At 42.8% G+C, this 23,154-nt stretch overlaps 1 protein-coding gene and 1 long non-coding RNA gene across 8 annotated transcripts in view; one reads left to right on the forward strand and one right to left on the reverse strand.

The window, feature by feature from the left end:
- SLC6A6 (solute carrier family 6 member 6) overlaps positions 1 to 13,408 on the reverse strand; it is a 114,244-nt gene extending 100,836 nt beyond the window's left edge. For 4 of the 6 annotated variants that reach the window (XM_042880174.1, XM_042880172.1, XM_042880171.1 and 1 more), the window contains exon 1: positions 3,916 to 4,016. The gene's annotated coding sequence lies outside the window, so the exon portion shown is untranslated. Of the gene's footprint in view, positions 1 to 3,915; positions 4,017 to 6,963; positions 7,089 to 13,381 lie in introns of those variants that run through there. The other 2 variants (XM_042880168.1, XM_042880169.1) reach the window with 2 other exon arrangements.
- On the forward strand, positions 4,236 to 11,102 carry LOC122184869. Of its 2 annotated transcripts, none has more exons than XR_006180666.1 (3): positions 4,236 to 4,440; positions 4,807 to 4,893; positions 10,149 to 11,102. It is a non-coding gene; the product is annotated as an uncharacterized LOC122184869 (long non-coding RNA). The 2 variants fall into 2 exon arrangements; XR_006180667.1 differs by having other exon boundaries at positions 10,152 to 11,102.
- Positions 13,409 to 23,154: the final 9,746 nt, after the last annotated feature.

Consider the following 23,154-nt stretch of genomic DNA (forward strand, 5'->3'; position numbering starts at 1 on the left):
ACCAGGGCAACAGTTTGCTGCTACTGCTAGCTGAAACAACTATTACTTCAGTGGAAGTGACCGATGAGCCTGAGAAGTGTCTGAATAAGAACTGCTTACACTTACAGAATGTTCTGTCTCTGACCTCCTAACCAGAGCACTGCCCTGCAGAGTGGGTAGTCCAGGTCCCAGTGAATGGGAGACAGCTGACTGGGAAAAGCAGCAACATCTCTGATGTTGTCAAGGAAGAAAACTATCCAGCTCTTCCATTGCAGTATTTCCACTGGACCAAAAAACAAAACAAGCATCCAGCTTGGTTATGCTTGAGGGTGGCTTTTACAGTAATTACCCGAGCCTCCTATTCTTCCTCCAGCTCTGGACTGTGCCTTCACTCCTCTCCTGCACAGCTTGGCTGGGCAGATCTTGGCGCCTGCTCTGTGTTTTCCAGTGCTCTCATATGCCAGCCTAAGCTGCCTTATAGGGTAATAAGCTATTTGCAGGTTTAATACGATAAGGAACAAGAGAGCATTTATTTCTGTTGTTTTATTTACATAAAGAATAATAACTGGCTCTGTCTCAGCCTTGTGCTATTAATAAAGTCCATGTGAGGAATATAGAAATGTACGTCACACGAGGAACCTGTCAACATAACTAGTCTCTGGTCAGAATACTTTCCATGCTGTGTGTCTCCATATAGCCCATCTTTTGGGGACACGTGACCCAGAAATGTGTCATCAGGACACATGCAGTCACTAGGCTGATGAAAGGAATTCAGGAGAAAGAGAAGCAATAATGCTGCTGCTTTCAGCCTCTGTTCAGATTGTTGCTGTTGCTCTCTGGAAGTCACAGACATGAAAAGATTTTGTAGTCCCCATATTGGCTCTGCTTTTACCTTTCATACTGCAGGCTTTTATGCAATGCCATATTTTTTTCCAGAGACTTAAGAAGAATGAACTAAAAATCCGCAGATGTCAGTCTCTAAAAGCAAATAATCACTCCCATGCAATAGCTGAAAGGCAAATTTGTACCTAAAGACATGCAACTAGCATCACTGACATTTTTCATTGCCCAATCAAAGTGTTAAAAATAAAAATAAACAGAGCACACACAGAGAAAAATACACTGGATTTTAACATTCTTTCACAATTCATAACCAAACTGCGGTCAGCAACATGGAGCGAGTTTGGTTATAAGTCATGACTTTAATCAGACAGTCTCATTGGTGTCTGGTGGAAACCTTCCAAATTAAATGGATGTCCAAATTAGAGACATTCTAACTAAAGATGAAACATCACAAACAAGCTCTGTTGTATAGAATAAAGAGAACCAAAACAGCCAAACTCTCAGGAAGATAATCGGTACAACATTGTTCCCTTGGGCATCTTCGTTAGTGATCAACCCAGTCTGTTTTAAATGCCTAAAACAATGACACCAGTAGACAAGCTATTCTCTGGGCACGAACTGCCCTCCTAATCTCTGCTCACCAGGTCTCTGCACAGTCACATCCTTCTGCCATCCCACTTCTTCCTCCCAGCCTACAGCTGTGACTCACTCTATTTAATCAGCGTGGCCATCAGGATATTCACCTACCAAACCAGAGCAACCCTTGATCTCACTGCCATGACACATTTTGTTTATAACTTTCACTCCTTGTGCCAAATCTGAACTCACGCTGTCAGTGCTTTGGGGCAAAGCTCCCATCACGCATGGCACGAAGCCCCTCTTACACACCTTATGTAAGTGTAAGCTCATTAACTGCACAAAGAGATGGAGCAAAGAAAGGACCACAGTCCTCAGGCCTGATTAGGAGCCTTGTGAAATCCTGAGTAAAACTTACACTGGCATCAACAGTGCTGAATCAGGCAGGAAGGCTACTGCTGAGTGCCTCTGGAAGGGTTTGCCTCTTCTTTGGGTAAGGGATTTCAGCCTGTAGATTCAAATCCTAAAGCTGACACACAGTTGTTATAAGAACTATGAAAGTCCTCCAGCATTTGAAACCATCAGGAAAGACTCAGTATTACAGACTCAAGATGTATTGATCCCTACAGGACATTTTATTTTCCTTTCTAGAAAGAATAAAGGAGCCAATATAAAATGTGAGATTTGGTCACAGCAGAGGAGTGTCTCTACTGACAGGAAAATAAGTCTTTTCTACTGTCAGTGTAGTGATCTTCAAAAATGATTGTGAGCTGCATTCTGATGCATTGCAAAGAGTTTTGTAGCATCTCCACTTCCTGGTCAGTGTTACCCTTGTATTATATGCTAAATATATATATACTACATGTTAGATTATATAGCATAACTTACATTAAGACCACCTCCAAATCCAGTGAATAATTAGAATATATGTGGAAGAATATCAACATGGCAGCACTTTTGATTATGGCTGGTTGAAAATGGATGCTTTAATGAAGAAAACAGCAAAATAATATAAAGAACATGGCCAGTGCTTGATTATCTCACACTTGCCAGCATTTTCCTGGTGCTCTAAGGAAATACACTTCCCATATTATAAAAGATGAACACCCTGAATAGTCATAGGGTCACTGACATATATTTTCTATTATTCGTGCTTAATCTTCCTCCTCCTTCACCCTGCCCTTCTTCATTACCTGGGTAACTGTCTGCAGACCTCTGAAGGAGTGGTTTTGGTAGTCATTTGGTAGTTTGAAAGGAGGAGCTCAACCACATAAATGTTTTAATTATAGGAACAGAAAGGCCTCATCACACATTTATAGAAGGTCTTCCTTATATTTCAGATGTTACTTTGCATCCTGCAGTCAATGCTGATGCTTCTACACAGATCAGGCTCCCTCCTCCTCAGAGGTCATCAGCCCAAGGTTTGTCTGGAGGAAATCTTTGAATATGGATTTTGGTTAAGATTCATCATGCAAAAATATACCAAAGCAGCTGTCTATAGAAAAACAGAGTATGGGCAGCACTGAACTCCAGTTCTCTTAGCAAATGTTCTACTGTAAAGGCATCCTAATTATATTTATGCTGATAAGCAACAGAGGGGTTTCTACGTTCCTAAGGATACTTTTTGGGCTCTACAATAGCAGGAACTTCTTGCTGTTTGGGATGAAGCTTGCAGCCTCCAGCTAAAGAAACTGACTGGTTGCTGTGTAGAATGCAAGAATTTGGTACCCATAGGATGGATCTACCCACTCACAACACATAGATTTATCCTTATTCCATCTACTGTCTTCCAAAAATCCCACAGTTGCTTCTATTGCAATTCAGCTCAGTTTCCTTTTCTGGAGGGAAAACAGACAGCACTTTTGGAACATATCTGAAGTAATGATTCTGTTCCAAATTTCTGAATTCTCCTTTAACTGCCATTGCCCAGGGAGTCAGCTGAGTTACCCTCAGGTACACAGACACTTTCCCCATGCTGCATTTATGAGTGTCCACAGAAAGAGAGCACACGCATTTGAGGAATAAGGTGGGGAAAGAAAGATCTGGCTCAGAGCCGCCTTGAAAGAGTCAGATGAGGCACAGGAGTACCCTAAATCTAGGGAGTTAACTCATTTTATTGGAGGTGAGCAACTCAACCAACGCAGGCAAAGTTAACAACAACAACAAAAAATGTATGTTTGCATTATATATCCAGTGGCACTGTCATAAACACTTGACCTCACGACACCTCTTCTGAACCACACCATTCTCTACAGGAGATGGAAGCAGCAGGGCTTGTAGTCATTTAGGAAAAGTTGGTAGAAAATGCACATCTATGAGTTTAGCTAACAGTAGATTTTTCCTTTCTTGTATTCCACTTTTCTTACTCAGATAAAGTTAAATCATCGAATCATTAAGGTTGGAAAAGACCACTAAGATCATATAGTCCAACCATCAACTCATCACCACCATGCCCACTAAGTCACGTCCCTCAAGGTTTTCCCCCCATACACGGTTATTTGCCTGGGAGTTACTTACTCAGCTATTGACAGTCAAGTATACAAGGGGCTGTGCTTTTCTTTCTACTGGATACTGTCCTTCTGAGCTTCCAAAGAAAACTCCTCCCTGTATCAGCCACTGTACATTCAGTTTGGGACTGTGACTTCTCTGAACTACCTAGTGGTATAATTTCTTGGAACAAAGAGGGAAGAACCTAATGCCATACGCCTGGGAACATGGCTACACAGAGATAATGCATGTCAGCTTCAGACTTGTAACAGCAAGTGTTTTTTTTTATTGCTTTCATGATCTAAATGCCCGTATATGGGGCGTAACTGGAAATCATGTGACTTCCTGAAGTTCAGCTTCCAATTCTTGTAAACATACGTACAAATTTCACTTTCTGATTTCTGGAAACCAAAAGTGAGGTGCTTCTCAGTAAACTTTTTGCGCTGCAGAAATTGATGTTCATGCAAATGATCCTCCTAATCTATGCTAAACATTAAAAACTGCACTACTCAGCCACAGCCTGCCTTTGTAAAGCTGGGATGTGCTGGCACAAAGGTATGAAATTTCATACATTTTATCATTTTTGATGACATCATCAACAACCAAAAATATTTAGATCCAATCATAATTGCACTCAGTTACAGTTTCTCTGAGAATTTCAGCACGCTCAGAGCATGGGGGAACTGACAGTCTTTATAGAGAGAATGTACTATAGATCCTGTTAATTGTTTGTGCTGAGAGTGGTATTTACAATTCATTTATTATATGAGAGTTACAGGGCTCTGGTACATTGTTAGTAAAGTGCTATTAATACTGTAGCTGCCTATGCTACAGACACTCTGCAAGATCTTGAAAAATCATGTTCAGATTGGATGGAAATGCTTTAAACACATTTTTGTGTGTTTTTTCTTCTTTGAACAGACTCCCCCTCATATCAGATGAAACAATGCCAGCTACTCCAGCAGGACCAAGAAGAAAGCCTGAGCTGCAGCTGGAATTCAGAAATAGGTATTATGCAGCATCAAGAAATACTGTGCATTGTTAAGGAACTCTTTGAAGGAATGCAGGACCGGAAGGCACTCTCCTGCCATTTTTCAATTCCCTGTTATTAAAGGCCATGTTCCAGAATACCTCTCAGAAACAGCTAGCAGGACTTAGTTGTCACCATTATATAGGATTAGAAACAAGGGAATAAGAATTCAGCAGAAACTACAACGTGTTAGATACCACCTAGACCATTCCACAAATGGTCTCTGTGCTGACATTACTGTCCTTGGTTGGATCTGCCAGGAATCTGCCCAGTTCCATACAGGAATCTGTATGTGGCAGTGTATGTATGAACTAGGAAACACAACATAAGGGAAGAGCAAGGAAGAAGAGAGATGTTAAGATGATGCAAACTAACCGAAGCTTGAATCCTTGTTGAAGCCCTATTCTGCTACAGATTAATTGCTGTAGTTAGCTGACTTGCTTCACTTCTCTGATAAATTTGAATATGTCCCACGTTATGTCAGTGCCACTCGTTTCCAGGTGTATGTGTGCATCTGTCTGTCTCTAAGACACACATTAGGAAACTTAAAGGAAAGCACATGATGGTATCAGTCAGATCAAATACCTGATGTTCCCTCTGCATCCCAGAATACTGTAAAAATTCAGAACATGGTTTTGGGCTGCGATGACTCAGAAATTTGCATCAGCTCATTAACTTGGAAGGTCCCAAGTTGTTTGATTCATTAACATATTTGTATATCACATTCACATACACAAATTCATATATAATCATATTAAAGGTCACAGCTTCTTAGAAAACACTGTTACTACTGAAATATAAAAACTGTCTTTTGTCTACAGATAGAAAACGTATACTCCAAAGTTGCTTCATTAAGTGAATTCATCTGTTTCTACAGCTACATTCCCCAATAGCCTGTAGCAAGAAAATCCTTTTTTTTTTTTTTTCTCCTCCTCCCTCCCATCTTGTATTCTGGTATTTTTATCATGCCTAGCTTTCAAGTGGGAGCATTACATTTCACACAAAGGACTTTTTCTGAAGACTTAATGATTTTGGATAGGCTGAAAACATATTTTGTCCAGGAAAAGTTCCTTTCAGTACACAGGAGCTCCATTGGGGTATAAATTAGCCCTTATGTTATGTTTCAACAGCTGGCATGTTAACCTGCAAACAATTTAAGGGTGGTATCACAGAAATGAGCTCTATAATCAGCAGTAATAGGAAGAATGAAGAATCTTTAGAAGAACATGAGAACCAAAAATTCCTGTCTGCTCTCTAGAAAACTTCCCTTGCAAAAAGGATGCCATGTATCTTGAGATGGTTATGGATAGCATCATGCAAACAATCTGACTACCAGAAATACATTGGAACTTAAATGCACATACGGAGATGAACTGGACGAGCTATAGGACTGGATTGCTAATGTACTAAAGCTAGCAACCACTGGAGTCAGTGTAAAGCTGAACATGAATGTCCTGTAACATGAACCTGGACCCTTTCTTTACATTTGTATGGTCACTAGTCAGATAGTTAAAACTGTGACAATTTTGAGCATCGTGATGATATCTGTACTTTTTTTCCCCATAAGTTATTCTGAAAACTGGAAAAGGTATTTGAGGAAGTAGCTGGGAAACCAAAGTCATATGCTTTGATGTAAAGAAAAAAATCACCCTAGCTGGAATGATAGATTCTGAGCACAGCATCAAACAGAAGGTATCATAAACCTCGTATCTGTGCCTTTGACACGAAATACAGAAACATCTGATTTAGAATTCAGCATATTTCAATGGATTCCAAATAGCCTCAAGGGCAGCTCGGAAACTAAAGGTAATTATGAAAATAAAACCTCACAATTCTCAAACCAAAGGCTTAGTTTAAACTCTGAAGAGAAACTTGTAGGGACTGGTCCAGGCTGGATCACCAGAACAGGAGATAAGGACCGGTTCTGCACCAATCTGGTCTTGTCTGAAGCATGCCTGTAACTTTATATGTGAATGATTGCTATGGCTTCACTAAAACTATTCCCGCACTTGAGAGATAAGCACACAAAAGTCTTAAACAAATCTTACCGACAAATTCAGACCGGAGCATCCTGCAAAATCAGGTTCTTTCAAGAGCAAAGTGTCCATGACTCTTGACACGTAGGCCTGAAGTTTTGGCATCGCTCGTGTGACCAATTTGTTGCTGTTTAAAGCTGTACAGGATTCAAAACAGGTTCAGTCTTGGTATATGTTCATTTAATCACAAAGAGGCTCACAACGTTTTTTTTCTCGCTAAAAACAAGCAGCAGAAAAGAGTTGCCTTGCTCAAGAATCCACCCCAGTAGTGTGCTTAAGGCTCAGGTCTGCCTGCCTTCCCTTGCTCTCAGGGTCTTCAGCACAACACCTCCTCTGGGCTTCCTCTAGCACCTGTGTCTGTGGGTCAGCACTAGTTCCCGCAGCAGTAACTGGAGCAGCAGGGCTACTTGTCCCCACCTTGCCCTGTGGCCTCGTCCCTGCAGCACTGCCTGCCTCTGCGCTGCAACAGGCCTGGCCAGCTCCATCTTAGAGCCCGAAATACAGCACCCAGGCAACCCCTGCAGAGATCTCCTGGTCCATTAATACCTCTCAACATAATGCTACTAAATAAATACCACACAATGTTATTGACTTTACCTCTACATTGTTTCTAGCACATAGCCTCAGACAGGTATTGCACCACACAGCCCCGATGTTTGTTTTATGATGATGACCTGTGCTGGCTTACTAACCTCCAGGCCTAGTTTCCGTCCCTGACTTGAACTTGCATGATTGCTATACTCCCTCCTAATTGCCCCAAATCTATTGCTTTCATCCTCCGTGCCCTTGGGTAGCAAGTAGGGTGCTGTAGACAAAATTGTTCAAAATACCCATTTAACGGTGCCAACACCCCTCTTATTCTTACACTAATTTGGTATTATAAAAGCCCACATGACTTGCAGGTGCTCTGTTTATTTTGTGCAGCCCAGGGGAGAGTTCAGCAGGTTCCCACAAACCTTAGCAGCAAGGAGACTCGGCCTGCTGAGACCTCAGCACAGGACGTGTGTCAGCAGCCTGATGTGACCATTTGAGTTGGAAGGGACCTTTAAAGCCATCTGGTCCAACTCCACCACAGTGAACAAGGATACCCACAGCTCCAACAGGTGCTCAGAGCTCATCCGGCCTGATGGAGTGCCTCACCACCCTTACTGTAAAAAGCTTTTTCCTTATAGTCAAACTGAGTCTCCCCTCTTTTGGTCTGAAGCCATTTCCCTTTGTCCTATTACAACAGGCCCTCTTGAAGAGTCTGTCTCCTCCTTTCTTACAGTCCTCCTTTAGATACTGAAAGGTTCTGTGGGGTCTTTCTGAAAAATTTGCACTTTCGGCCCTTGGCTGGGCTGAAAATCTTTGCCACAAACAACAACTTACCACTTCGCTGGCAAAAAGAATCACCAGTATTCAACATTTAGAGACTTTTACCAAATACTGATAAAACTTTTTTTTTTTTTTTTTTTTTTTTTTTTTTTTAATAATGATGAGACAAAATTAAGAGTGTAAGCCATGCTAATTTTTTGGTCTGCTTATATTTTCCAATTTTTTCATTATAAACTAATCTGCAGAATTTCCCAGTAACAGTGGTTTTTTCTTTATGTAAGTAAATTTAGAGCCTGACGTTGGTAGCTTTCAAAGCACCAGGAGAGTGAAGACAGCCATTTGGAGACTCAAAGATCTTGCCTTATTTCTGTGTATGCATCAGTTATACATACCTTACTTTGGCCACACATTAATTCCACCAAAAATTATGCTAGTTTCCACATGATGGTATGCAGCTCAGCACCAAGGGCTTTGTCTTTCAAAGTTGTTGTGAGACTAATGTAACCTTCCAAGTTAGACTACAAAGCTGTCTTACAACCTTAACAAGCCTACATCTCTTCCACTCAATCTTACTTTTCCTTTGCAGATCCTGTTTCCCACAGACCTGCCTCTCCTTCCCTTCTCTTTGTTCCACATCCTTCCCTCAAGAGCCTGCCTTGCTCTCATCTCCCTGATCTCAGGCTCTTTTCCAGAGATCTGCTTTTAGAAATACATCAGCATGTTACAAACAGGCTAGCCTTGCCAGCTTTAAAACTCCCTCCAGTTATTGCTTGCAAGGCAGGAGAATGGAAAAGAGATATTCTAGGGGAACCCCCTTGGCATGACCATTTATTTGTCTAGATCAGCAGTTTCCAAGATTTTCAGCCTGAAACCTCCTTTCCGGGCTTGTGACCTCTCTTCCTTCAGCACTCCTCAGGGGCACGACCCTAACTTTGGGAACTTCTTATCTGGATCAGTCAAAACTGACTCCTCAAGAATAATTTTCCAATTGGTACCATGTTTGTTTATGCTGCTGAGTGGCATGATTACACTGAAGTTCAGGTTCAAACTTGTCTCTTTGCTTGTTTTTAAGTCTAGAAAGAATTTCTGGGTGTCACTCACCCAGCAGAGAGTGAACTCTGCAACTTTTGACTGTTCTGGTTAGAGACAATTATAGCCCTGCTGACCTGGTGTGGCATTAACGCACTGGTCTGCAAAGTTCAGCTGTGCCTAGATAAAGCAAGGATTTGCTTCTCCACAAACTCTGGAAAGATCATTGTCTTCTGTACTTGCATGCTGTGATCATTCAGATATAACAGTCACTATACCCAAATCTTTCCTTATACAGTAACATGGTTTCATTTACTACACTGAGCATCCTGACTGCCTCACACATGGTGTCATTAGATGAACTCTAGTGGCCTCTTTTCTTCACATCACTTTGCCTTTCTCTTTATAGTCAGAGAATTTGTGGTTAGTGAAGAATTTAATATTGTGATTTCCAGCTCTGCTTGTCATCTACACTCGCTGGTAAAAGGGTGAGAAAAAACAAAAGCAAAGTAGGCAAGGATCTTTAAAACACTACCACAAATACAAAACTTTCTGAATGTTTGCAGTTTGGTTGTGCTACAGCTAGTCCTGCTCTCCAATTCCTTGGAGTTAAAACTATTGGAAATTGCTTCACCCAGTTGTTTCTCACATCTTCACATCATATCCATGCTCAGACTGTTTGTCTCTCTGTAGGGCTGCCTCTGCTTCCTCACTGCTGCATTCAAGGCCAGTCCTTTCAGCTTTACTATTCACAGAATCTCTCCCTCTTGGTAATCTTAGTCTAAGCCTAAAGCAGTTACCTGACTTTCTGTTTGACCCCTGTGCATTTGAATGTTATTGTTTTTCAATTTAAGCAGCCAAGACATATCTGCCTAGACACACCAGGATGGAATTTGGGGAATGTGAAGTGGAAGCTAAGCAGTGCCGGCAGCACCTGGAAGCAGCCAGCCTTCATACCTGCCTTGGGAAGACACAGAGGAGAAATCTCATGCTCAAGGGGGACCAGTTAATATGAGTTTCTGAAGGGACCAGCCACCATCCATGCAGTAGAGGAATTAAATTACTGAAGACCAGAAGACAGAGAGAGAAAAACATTTGGGGTCTGTGGCTTACTGCCATTCAGACATGTGCAAGTACATGAGGCAGTTCGGTACAACCCCCCTCTGCAAATATTCACTCTCCATATGAGGTTTAAGCATCTGACTTCAGTTGCTGCCAATAAAATATATTAGGCTGACAATGTTTCAGCATGAAAGGCAACCACTGAAGCCAACATCAGTGTTTCTCTTTCCCTCAAATATGAGGGCAAAGCCCCATAGCCTAATAGTGAAACTCAGCAAATGAAGAAAACCAAGTCATTCTTTGTTAGAATGAAACTTGTGAGAGCCAGGGCATAACAGCAGCACGGAGAAGTTCCTGTTGGAGCCTGCAGTGGTTTGCATAAGATGATCACCCCTCTTCTAGCATGCAGCACTTTCAGAGGGGTTGCTGATTCCTGCTGAATTGGGGCTGGTTTTCTGTTTTTCCTGTTCTGTTGACACATTGCTTACAAGAGTTCACCAAGGTCAGGTTTGCCTTCTTCTGTGCTGTTAAAAAATGGAAAGCCACTGGAAATGTTAAAGGGGTGAAGTTCAAGAAGCTGGCGTGGTTTCTGCTACAGAGCTGCTGTACAGCTTGGGAATTTTCTGCCAGACTCATTCAGTTTCATCCAAGAGTTTCAGAAAAACAGGTGATTTCAAGTTTCTGGGTGTTTTTAACTTTTATTTTAATTAAATAAACTCAGATTTGGTTCAATATATATATTTTTTTCCCAGAGAGGATGGAGCATCAGACAGATCCTGAATCTGCAGGTATTAATCCTACCTCAGAGTCAGAAAACATCTACCTTTGTGAACACTGTTCTGTGGAAAGGAAGAACTGTACTTTTAATACGTCTCCCCTAGCTTAGAACAGAGGTTCTTCTCTTGAAGATGTCAAGACAATTTGGCTAACATTTGGGCTCTTCTTGTGGATCCAAAGAAACCAAACAGCACATGGAATTGTTAGAAAGTGGTGGATTCCACGTCAAATACATTCAAGATTTTCTGTTCACTGAAAAGCCAAATAAACCTTGCACACAATAATAGCAACAGCAAAGCAAGGGAGAAAATTTAAAGCAAGCTCTACAGGCTCCTTTGCTTGCCCTCCAAAAGGAACGAGAGCTGAGCTGGCATTTCTTGGTAAAGTTCCCACTGCCAAGCACTGTGCATGGAGTGTCACTGAGGGACACATTCTGTTCAGCTGAATATAAGAAAGATAACCATCTGTGCTCATTTTACTCATTTCAGTTCTGAATCTGTGCCCATTAACCATATAATGGTTGGGGGAAAAACAGCTGGTGAGAGAATCTGGGAAAGTATCAAAGGGAATTCACTGAAAAGCTGTAATTCCAAAAAAAAAAAAAAAAAAGGCTAACAAAGTTCAAGGGGCCTCCTCTATATGATCTTGTAACCACTAAATAAAGAAGGATCTAGACAAAATAGGATCCTGTCAGTGAAAACTGATAAATCCCTGTAGTCATTGAAAGGCAGGGATGAACTCCTTGAAATGATAAGAAGGATGGAAAAGGAATAATTCACGTCAGTTTGTTATTTCTTGATGTTCAGTGGCACGTTACTGCCTAAGCCAGCCCAGCTGGAAACAGAGGCACATGGAAAACAAGTGCCACCTGACATCTACATGAGAGTAAGTCTTACTCCATCAGTTCTCAAAATAAGCTTAACTGTATTTTATAATGGTAACTGATCAAACCTAAGACACCATGTCCTCAGTTTCAAAGATTGAAATGTTTTATCCACATCTAACAAATGACAACCCTGCAAACTCCCATGCTGAACTGAAAAAAACTGTCATTTAATGTGCTGAAAGGCATGATTGCCAAACCAGGGAACCTGAAACTAGAAGTGCACAGGAGGATGATTCAGCAGGGCAGCCCAGGGATGTTGGGGTCAAGCAGCCAGGAAAAAGAGACCATAGGCCATGAGTATTTGAAGCTGCATCTGAACATGTTTACTTTCAGTAAAGCATTACCCATACTGGTTGCAAGCAAAAGAGGAACCTTGAGGAAAGCTGCGTTACTGCCGTATGACTCAGTACTCACTCACAAGGAAGGCACTTCTCTAAACTGAGCGTTATCACCAGATAGTCTTTCAGACTTTCTTCTTTTGTGGATGCTTTTTCACATAGCTTGCTATCCAGTGACTTGTAGTCACATGCTCATGCCACTGATCATTCAGTATTTCACAAATTCTCTGGGAATGTGCTCGGACTTGGCCAGATAAATAGAGCTGTGCCTGTCACTGAGGCTCCCTTCTCTGCCCGGCACAAACTGAAGATAGGGGGAGATGTTTCCACAGCCAGCACCAGAGCTGCTGCTAAGGATGAAAGGTGCTCACCTGTGAGCTTGAACTTGAAGGCTACTGCTAACGAGCAGAATGGCCAGAGTAAAGAGTCCATGGATTAAAACAAGTAAACAAGTAAAGACATTCACGAGGTTAGGGTGCAGAAGTGGAAGGGACTGCTGGGATTACTATTGCACTATTGCTTTGAGAAATACAGGGGGGGAAAAGAAAGAGGACAGGACAGTTTTAGAGAGACAAAGAGCACAAAGCAACTTTCGGACCCTTTCAGGTCCCTTCATTCTGTCTGGCATGAAACAGAGTATCTTGCAGCAGCTCTGAAATGTGCTCTGATCCCCACAGCCAACGATGGGCCCAACCATGAGTGTTTCAGCCTGACCCATTGGCAGTGTTCCCCAAAGGAGCCTACAGAACAAGTTGTTTGTGCCTCTCCTGCCCCCTTTCTACAGACTCAGAGAGCTGTCAGGACATCAGATTAACCACAAGTAGGGATCAAGTCCTGCCCCAAGAGTGACTAAGAGGTTTGTTAGATAAACTGCCCGCTCAGGCTGGTAAAGGTGACTGGGAGGGCTGATGTCTTCTCTTTAAAAGGAGCGTGAGTCTTACAGAACAGATCATCATGAAGCATAGAATTATTAAGGTTGGAAAAGATCTCTAAGGTCATCTGGTCCAACCAACCATTCACCTACCTCCAATATTGCCCTCATTTCAGGTACGTCCAAGACCATCACAGACCTCAAGCAAATACTGCAAAAGCCACAGTGAAGTCACTGATGTGAATGAGCTACTCTGTCAAATCCTGCAGCTCCTTGTCTTGACTATTACTCTTGCAATCAACACAGGCACCCAGAATTAGGTCTCAAAACTGCACTGAAAGTAAAGGGCACAAATGGGAGGTGCAAACAGCCCTTCTCCTCACTGTTAAAATGTGAGGCTGCAAGGGAGGGCAGTCAGTTCTAATGCATGACCAGGAGCTGTAAAATTCCTTGCAGGAACAAGAGACCTATTATGTTTATCACCAATTTGCTAAGTAAGGTTAATACTCTGGCATTGACCCTGCCTCACGTGCCCTTAGTAGCACTACCAAGCTTTGTCCCACTAAGATTTTACAGTAGAAGAGATAACACACAGTCGATAACCCATTATAAACAGGTACTTTTATTCTCCCCCCTTCACCTTCATGCCTTTGCAGCAGGGGAGATAATGCTAGATGACCTATTTCCAGCACCTGTAACCAGCTTACGGCCTAGGAAACAGAGACCCATCAGCCACTGTGGTCGGATGAATAGCCTGTGTGAATATCAACATCATCATAAATCATTCCATTGCTGAAAGTCATTTTAGCTTCAGAAGGATCCTAACGGCAACCATTTCCAAATCCTTACATACATCCATTTACAGTAGCTGAACTATGGGAGGAGATTGAACAACTTTCAGCTTGCATGATAGTCAGCTGTTCCTCATTTAGGAATGAATCCATTTGCCTTTGTATTAGGCCCAAATAATAGCTCCTGAAATTGATATGTAATCTCCAACTAAAACTAGGATTAAGCGAAGGCCACTGAATTCCTTTGTTCCTCAAAACACATTCAAACCCCCTGACCAGATTCTGATCTTGATGTGAATCTCAACTCCCTGAGTCAAGTCCAAAAGCCACAGCATTTAAGTGGCGTATCTCAGTGTAACCGACGTTCAGAATCAGTCCTTAATACTTGTGCACATGGTGCTGTGCAGAACGAGCCCCAGACTATTTATAGCTCACTCTATCACTATATATACACCACAGCTTCCAAAAGCATATTTCATCTTTTGGGAGGACAATGCTTTCTGAACTGCAAGAAAAGGCAGTTTTGTCAAAAAAATCTGCTCAAATCCTTAACCTGGAAGAGCAGCCCCACGCTGCCAATCAGATAATAAGCTGAATTCTTACATCACACTTTGTTTGTAGCTCACTGTGTAGTTAATGGTTGCAGCTTATCTAACGGGAGAAATGTGAAACCAGACTTTTAGAACAATGGGAACATGCCTGTCACCAGCAGGCTGCCAATGAATCATGTCCCCGCAGTCAGGCTCTCCCAGAAGGTCATTTGCAAGAGAAATACATCTCTGCCTGTAGCTGGCAAAATGCTGAAAAGTGTTTTTCAATTTTACACGAGCAAAGCAATTACCAGAACAATTTTACCTTGCAGTGTTTTTAAGCTCTGTTGATTGCAGTATTTGGTAATGAAGGTTCTGTGTCTGAGATTCTAAGAGTGTTCTTAAATTCACTTTGAATAGAAGAAAGCTAAAACCCAATCTTTTAGAAACCTTAAGACAAAGGTGATGTAGGGCTGTCCCTCAGATTTAAAACAAAGGGAAAAGAAAAAAAAAGGAAAAAGAGGAAAGAAGGGGAAAGAAGAGAAGGGGAAAAAAAGGGGAAAGGGGGAAAAAGGGAAGAAAAGGAAGAAAAAGGGGAAAAGGGGGGAAAAGAAGGGAAAAAGGGGGGAAAGAAGGGGCTTTTTGTAAGCAGAGTAACATTCTTCCACAGCATTCAGAATGGAAACCCTGAAAACACTGAAAGACACCAAACTCTTTAAAAAGGAATCCCTAAGAAACAGACAGCAGCACCAACACTTGCCTACAGAGATATGCAGAAATAGGACAATGAATTACCTTCCCCCCCCACCTCCAATCAACTATTACCTGTGCCAAATATGGAAGTTATTTTTTTGCTAATATATAATTACTTTAAAGTGACATTTTCGCTGCTCTGTCTGAAGCTTAAAGAGAAAATTCTCTTCTGCTGCGCTTGCAAAAGAACTCCTGATTTTCTGCAAGAGGGAAGAGAACAGATGATGGGGGGGGATCTATTCTTTTATGAAGAATGTCATTGGCACAAACAGCTGGCAGTCGGTGGCACATTATTTGTATGTGCAGTTGCTCATGTTTTTTAACTGATAAGAAAGCGATAGCTCATTTGCAATGCAGGTGAGGAACACGAGTGGCTCCACAGCGCCGCTGGCTCCTGGGCCACGTTCCTTATCGTATCAGAAACATCTGTCAGGGCGCAAATGAACTCATTATAAAAGCACATCAAATGTGCAGTTTCAGAATGAGACAGCAGTCTGCAAAGAAAGCAGAAGCACACACTCCCCCTGTTAAAGCTCAGATGGTTTGGCCCATTTTCTTTTTTCTTTTTTCTTTTTTCTTTTTTCTTTTTTCTTTTTTCTTTTTTTTTTTTTAACCATTTGGGAGGAGGAGAGAAAAAGAGAGAAACCTTGGAAATGTCACAATTATAAATTATCCCTTCTCTAGGAGCCAAATGTGTCTGAGAATGGGCTTGCTGGTGAGGGACTGATGGTTCACGAGCAGAGCATGCAGACGTTCTGCAAAATGAGCATCATGTCACTGCATGCAGAGCCCTGTGCTCCTGTGGGCTGCAGCCAGAGCTGGGCACAGTGCTGAGCTCTGTGGTCAGAGGATCTGAGCTGAGAAAAGAGTGATAGGCTGTGGGAGAAAGGTTGCATGGGAGGGAGACAGTGTGGGGGTCAGCAGCAGCAGTGCATTTGTGGGCTGGGCACACAGATGGAAATTAAGTTATTCTAAGGGGAGGTTATTATGAGCTGATGGGGGCTTCAGCTTTCAGGGGAGGCAAGGTGCATCCTTCATCCACGCTGAAGAGGAAGACAGGGTAGGTTGAAAGCAGTTCATGCGCCCACAGTGCATCCCTGCTGCAGTGCTGCACGTGGCTTACATCTCCAATGCAATGATTTGTAATGTGGGCCATGGTTGCCGCTGCTGTTGTTCTTCGGGGCTGGGTCCAAGACCCCTGTGAATACGAGGATATTTTTGTGCTCCTCATTAACGGGGACCAGGACAGCTCAAGGTGATCTCAAAATCCCTGATGCCCAGAAGAGGCCTAGAAATACTTCTGCAGCTCCAGAAGCAGGTGGCCAGATTGAGACCATGATCTGTATCACACTGAGGGACCGCTCAATGATCTGTGCTTGGGCTTTTATTAAAAAAGAAAAAAGAAAAATGTCTGTGTCTTTTCCTCTTGCAGAGAATGACCTCTCATGCTGATGCAGAGGAGAAAACTACAGCCAGACTGGATGGGAATGTTCCTTCTTTAGCCCCATCCCTGGAGGTGCCCAAGGCCAGATTAGATGGGCCCCTTATGGATGGGGCCCAGTCTGAGCTGGTGGGGGCATCCAGCCCACAGCAGGGGGTTGGAGCTCCGTGATCTTTAACATCCCGGCCAACCTAAGCCCTCCAATAATTCTGTGATTCTTCAGTCCATGCCCAGCAGCCAGGCACACGGTGCTGCCTCTGTTCCACTCAAGACTCTCCAGTGAACCCACCAGGCTACTGCTGTGCTCATGGGCGACATGCACAACACCTTCATTTTCTTCCCAAAGAGCACAAAAAAACAGACGTACAACTTAAAAAAAAAATAGTGGAAAATACCTATTTTAACTTTGCTTCTAATCGCAAAAGATATACTCTTAAATATGCATACATCAGCAGAAGCACTGGGTAAGGGCTCCCAATTTAAAACAAACAGAGATATGCACTTTGAGCCCTCATATGAAATGGCAGTAAAAGCCCAACCCAATTATTATTTTCCTTGATTTTCAGCCAGATGAGGCACAAGACAAATAAGTCATCAAGGACAAATAAAAGGAGGTTCATTCATTGCATTCAGGGCTGGAATCTTTAATGGCCACCGAATGAACTAAGATAACTAAGTAACCATTGTAAATATTAATCTTTAAAGGAAAACAATACTCCCAACAACAGGAAGCCTGATAAGACATTGGATGTTGCCATCAGTGTTATGGAGTCTCTCTAATTTCCTTAGTTTTTTCTTATGCCTGTAGAGGGATCAGGAAGGGGAACATATGGTATCTCTCAAAGGAAGTAAATTAACATTATTAATAGCTAATGTGGGAGAGGTGAAACAGCGATTGTTCGTGGTCGTTGTTATTGTGCTTTTGTTTGGTGGTGGTGCAGAGCCTGCCTGCTAGTGAGCTTAGGCGCTCAAGCCAAATTCAAAATCTTGTATTTATAAACAGAGATCTGATAAGAGTTGCCTAAGCATCCACGATGCTTTGCCAGCGCACGCACATCGAGCTGATCTGAGGGGACTGCCTTGAGGGTTGTCTCGGGTTTGTGAGCTAACGCACAGCAAGGGACAGCGAGTGCTTGTGGCATGGTCCTGGTCCACAGCAACTCCTCGTGTGGATGGACCCTCGTGTCCCTGCACGATCATCCAGTTTGAATTTCTGAGGAGGAGAAGGTGCTCTCTGTCAGCTGTGAAGCAGTTGGTGTGGGCCGCTGGGGAGTGGGCTCTCGCAGGCCCCAGTCACTGATATGGGATGGTGCAGTGGCACCGTGCGTAAAGAGGGAAATTATTTGGGGGAAAATAGTGATAAAGGATGAATTTGAACTGGTGACCCAGCAGGGTATCTCGGAACCCTGTGCCCCGTGCAATTTCCCTGCACTAAGAAGAGAAGAATGTACCTTTCTTAAGCCTTCTGCTTCCGTCTCCCTCACCAAGGCTTACCAGGTGGTGTTTATTTACTCTAGCACTGGTGCTTCCAGAACACATCCTAAGGTGTGCCTACTCCAGCCCCAGCTCTGTTTGTCCCAGAACACATGAATGCAGGACAGTGCAATCCTTGCTTCCTCAAGAAATCCTATGCTCCCTACTTTCTTCCCAAATTAAAGCCGTGGGTAACTCCCAGGTGGCATGGCACAGATGGACATGATGACACCTTTCATGCAGAAACAATCTGCAAAATAATTTGGCATGGAGAACTTGATTAAAATTACCCTGTGAGCTTGGTAGGTAGAAGCAAGCTTTGGTAAAATTGTTCAGTCAACTCCTTAAGAGGAAAACAGTGGATTTGGGTATAATTACTGGATTTTAATAAAAACTGAATAGCTCCATAAGACCACCTCATGCTTCAGTGCACACAGCAATTGCTTTAGGAAGACAAAGAAATTCCCCTTGCCCTTGAAAGCTTGTACTTCAATTGCTGGTCGACGGCTGGATTTTGATTTCCAGGTCTGAAAGGACAGCTTGAATACCTTAAGCCAGTTAAACTTCAGTTAAACTTCATTTCCTCACAGAGCAGTGACACCTGTTTTCCTACCATACAATTCCACTTGAAAATCAGAGTTTACAGAGAATCTTAAGTTTGTGTCAAAGCTTGTCTAAAATACCTCTGCCTGGTTGAAGATGTGATACTTTATTTCTTGGTAAACTCATTATGTTGTCCAAAAGATCACAAAAACGGATAGAGATGTGCATTGCTTGCTGGCCCTGTAAGGTCATAAGATGGGGAGAATTGTGTGCTGAAGGGCTGGTTTGTAACACTGCAAAGTTTTCCCCACTGCCAATTTTAGGCCCCTTTATTATTTCTTCAATATTTCAAGTTACGTAAACTCACAATAAGATGTCTTTTGTGGCTCTGCAGAACGGGATTCTGCTTGCACAGGACAGGGCTGGATTCTGGACATGCTTTCATGATGGCTTAGGAGAGGACATTTCTAAAACAACCACAGCTACGTGAGAAAACAGATGTTTGTTGGGTGGATCTACTGTCAGGTAAGATTCTACCTCCAGGAAATTGAATGTGTCAAGCCAGACTCCTTAGTGACTGAAATACCTTCTGAGAAAGGTAACAAATCTGCTTATCTCTGTAATCTTTACAATCAGTACGATGACATCACTGTGATGATTGCAACTGACATTCACTTCTGGCTGTCCCCACCTTCCATCCACTTTGGCCCTTAAGTGGGTGTTTCGTAGTGCCAGATGTAAACAGCCCTACTCTAAAACCACCTCATCCTGAAAAAGAAAGGCAAGATACAGTGTGCTTATCGGGAATTGCAACACCGAGTCCAAAAGTTTAGATCTCAGAGATAGGTAAGGCCCTGTCTTACCCTGGTATCAGTGGAGTCCTGAGAACACAAGTCTGTGGCAGCTGAAGAACATCAGAGGTGTGGGCCATGTAAAGGACACACTTACATGGTTAATGACCCCACAAAGCTATTGCTTTCTTCTCATCTATTTTCTGCCCTTATCACATAATTAATCACTATGTACAAGCTTTGAGGACGGATCAAGTTGCCTGGGGGTAGCTGCGATTGCTCACTTGTTACTTGGACTCTCCACTCGCAGGGCGAGTATGGGGAAACATGGCACTCCTTCTTCCTCCTCACCCACCCCTGGACCTTGAGCCGGGCGCGAGGAACTGGCCTTCATCCCCCGTGGCACAAGAGAGCGAAGGGCAGACCTGGTCTCTGCCTTGCGCTTGACCGGAGCGAGACATCAGGTGATAGCATTGGGTTATTTGTGGCAAAGCTCAGCGCTTGGTTACTAATCTCAGGACGGAGTGGAAAGCAGAAGAGGGATTTTGACCTCAAGGCCCATCTGAGCTGCTGTGGGCACACACTGCCTCCCAGGGCTGCCCAAGGGAACTCCTCCCTGCACCCCATCCAGCACCACAGCCTCAGGCACGCCTGGAGCTTCCACAGAACAATTTCTAGGGCAAATATTGAGGATAATTAAGGATAATCTCTGCATTACACGTCTTACAAAGAAGGTCAGGTACTCTTTCCTTGTCAGATGTGATGAAGTTAGGCAGCTCCCATTAATAGCAAGTACTTGTTTCTCAGAACTATAATAATAAAAAAAGCCTTGTCTAGTTCCTAAAGGCTTCCTAGATTTAATCTTCTCAAAACTCAGACAAGATCATTACAGCGAGTTCTGCCTCTGAAGAGCCATAACAGTGAACTACCTTCCCAGCACCAATCTCCTGCTGGTGTATGATTTCCTTACTGTACCCCCACTAGCAAATACAGAGAGGTTCTATAATATTCTGAGTTCTGAGCTTACACACTAACATCCTTTCAAATAATTTGGCAGGCCAGGGTAGATTAGATACAGTCACATGAAAGCAAAGAAGGAATCTGCCCCAGCAACTACAGCTATTTTTCTTGTGGTCTGCTGATTTCATAATACTTGGTCATAAGATGTTTTTGATATTCATTTATAATCATGACCGAGTTCTTCCTAAACAGCCTTTGGGCAGTAGATGTTTGCATCGTGGAGGCGTTGGTGCAAACCAATTCCTGCTCTTGCAAGATCCCACTGCCCCCACCCGCAGGGCTGGGAAGGGTGCAGTGTGGTTCCTGATCCCTTCTAGAAGCCTATGGATGAGGCTGAAGACAGGGAGGAGGTCTGGTAAAACAGCGTGTTCCAGGCTCTCTTTCACAATCCTCTTGCACCTAAAGCCTGACTTCCAAGAACTCTGAGCATTGTCAGTTCCCACCCGCAGAAAGGAGGGATGGCTCCTCAGAACATCTGCCTTTTCCAATCAAATGCAGTTGAAGCACCAGCAGCCAGAGGATGCTGGGCAGTAGTCAAGCCAAGACTGTGCTCAGGTAGAAATGGCTGATTCAGAACATAAGAAAAACATACATGACAACAAGTACACTGAGAGCACCTTAACGGTCATTGCAGTGCCCCCAGCCCAGCAATTCTCTTAATGGTGCCTTCATGTCTCTCTCCTTCTCACATCTAGGTGCATTGCTACAGTACCAGAGCCACTTCAGCATCATTTTTAACATATCAGCCCGACAGTGTTTTAATTAAGCTTAAGTGATGCAGAGCCAGCATCTGATCCTCAAGGCTGCACGCAGCAGCTGAGCTTAACAAATAACCATGGAAATTATGAAAAGGTAGCTCTGCAATTCTGTGTACTCACTAACATTAAATGAGTGCAGGCTATTTTTACCTCTGCACTATTTTGTGTTCTTGTGATCTTTTGAAAGCTCAAAAACAAGAATCCCCTGAAATATCCTGTCTGCACTACATCAAAGGATAGGCAAGGGAAAAACCCTTGCAGTGTGAGGCCAGACAGTGTAAGGCTGCAGGAAACTTCTCCCTAAAGCAGGTTACCCTCTTCCCGAGACTATCTCAGGCAGTCTGGTCCTAGTTCTGTTACTGTGTGCCTCCAGTTAGCCCCAGATAACTTCATAAGTGAATGAACCAATACAAGCACAAGGGTCTGGCCACTGAAATAAAAGGACTATTGATCTGGCATGGCATCTGCCAAGCTCCCCAAACACCTCACATTCTGGTACAGACAGAACAGATTAGAAATGGCATCCAGCCCCAAACTCCTCACACTACCCTTCAGGTTTGTGGGTTTTGTTTCAGTAGGCAGAGGGCTCCCTGGAACTGGAGGTGACCTCTGAATGATCCATGAAATAACACAGCAGGCTGATGTAGCTCTGTTTACAATGCATTCTAAATTCAGGATATAAAAGGCTCTTAAGACAGAAAGCAAAAGAGTAGGGTTAATTTATAGCTGAACCACAGTGTCACTCAAGTGCCTCTGACTTGAGTTAGTCCAACTGTTTGGCCAGTAATAATTTCTTCAAGACAAACCGCAGTACATATATAGACCTTTCAACTCCTAGACCTTAAATAATTACATATAAAAAGAAAGTTGTCATCATACTGCTTTTCAGATTGGAAAACAGAGGCTTGAGAATATTATCAGGTAGCTTGTCAAAATCCCACGGCAGTAAAGCCCAGAATCACATCCACAGCTCTGTTCTCTAGCTAATGCCCAACTGTTTGCATAATTTTCTGTCTGGCTCTGCTGAAATCCTTTGTTGTGACAAGAATCTAAATGCCTGATATCACTTTTGGCCTATAAACTATGAGAGCACCTTAGTAAGATGTAAAAGTATAATAAATGCTTCTCAGTGTAAAGTTTTCTCAAGCAAAATGGAAAAAATTCTAGTCTGAAACTGTAAAGATAGGCTTTGCTTATTCAACCAGAGGAAAAAAAACACTTTAACATAAATGTGCGTTCAGGTGTGTTATGTACAAGGCAGAATCAGTCTTAGTGCAGTGTGAATACTCCCTCAGCACCAACATATTTGAAATTTTGGGTTGGAGCCCTGCTTATTCGTCTGTAACAAAAAAGTCAGACTGATTTGTTATTGCATCCTGAGCCCAGCTTAACTGCGTTAACCATCAGAACAGGGTCACGCTGTGTTAAGTTTGTGCTCTCACATCCCTTAGTAACTTGAGTCATCTTAGCTGTCACTGCACTGACATTTATGGTCTTCTGCTATCACTCTTTTGTTTATGTTCAGAGTTCATTCATTGCCTTTTTCCATTAGAGCTCCGTAACACATCCTCTGCCCTACTGCCTCGTGCTACTTTCTACTTACTTGAACCATCAAAAGTTTCTATCTGTCACCAAAGAAGATGTAGTTTCCATAGAAACTGAAGAACAGGCTAAGTTAACGAGGCATGAAATGAAGGCAGTGTCCTCAAGCTCACCCATTTTGAAAATCTAGGTCAGCAATGTTTGCTTAAAACATTCCGCTCTTCTAAAACCATGTTCACTTCACTGTTAAGGGTATAACAAAAGGAGAGGCCATAGAGTACATC

This window comes from Lagopus leucura, unplaced genomic scaffold (genome assembly GCF_019238085.1).
Source record: "Lagopus leucura isolate 7727_CA_CO unplaced genomic scaffold, USGS_WTPT01 Super-Scaffold_100026, whole genome shotgun sequence".
Classification (NCBI taxonomy): domain Eukaryota; kingdom Metazoa; phylum Chordata; class Aves; order Galliformes; family Phasianidae; genus Lagopus; species Lagopus leucura.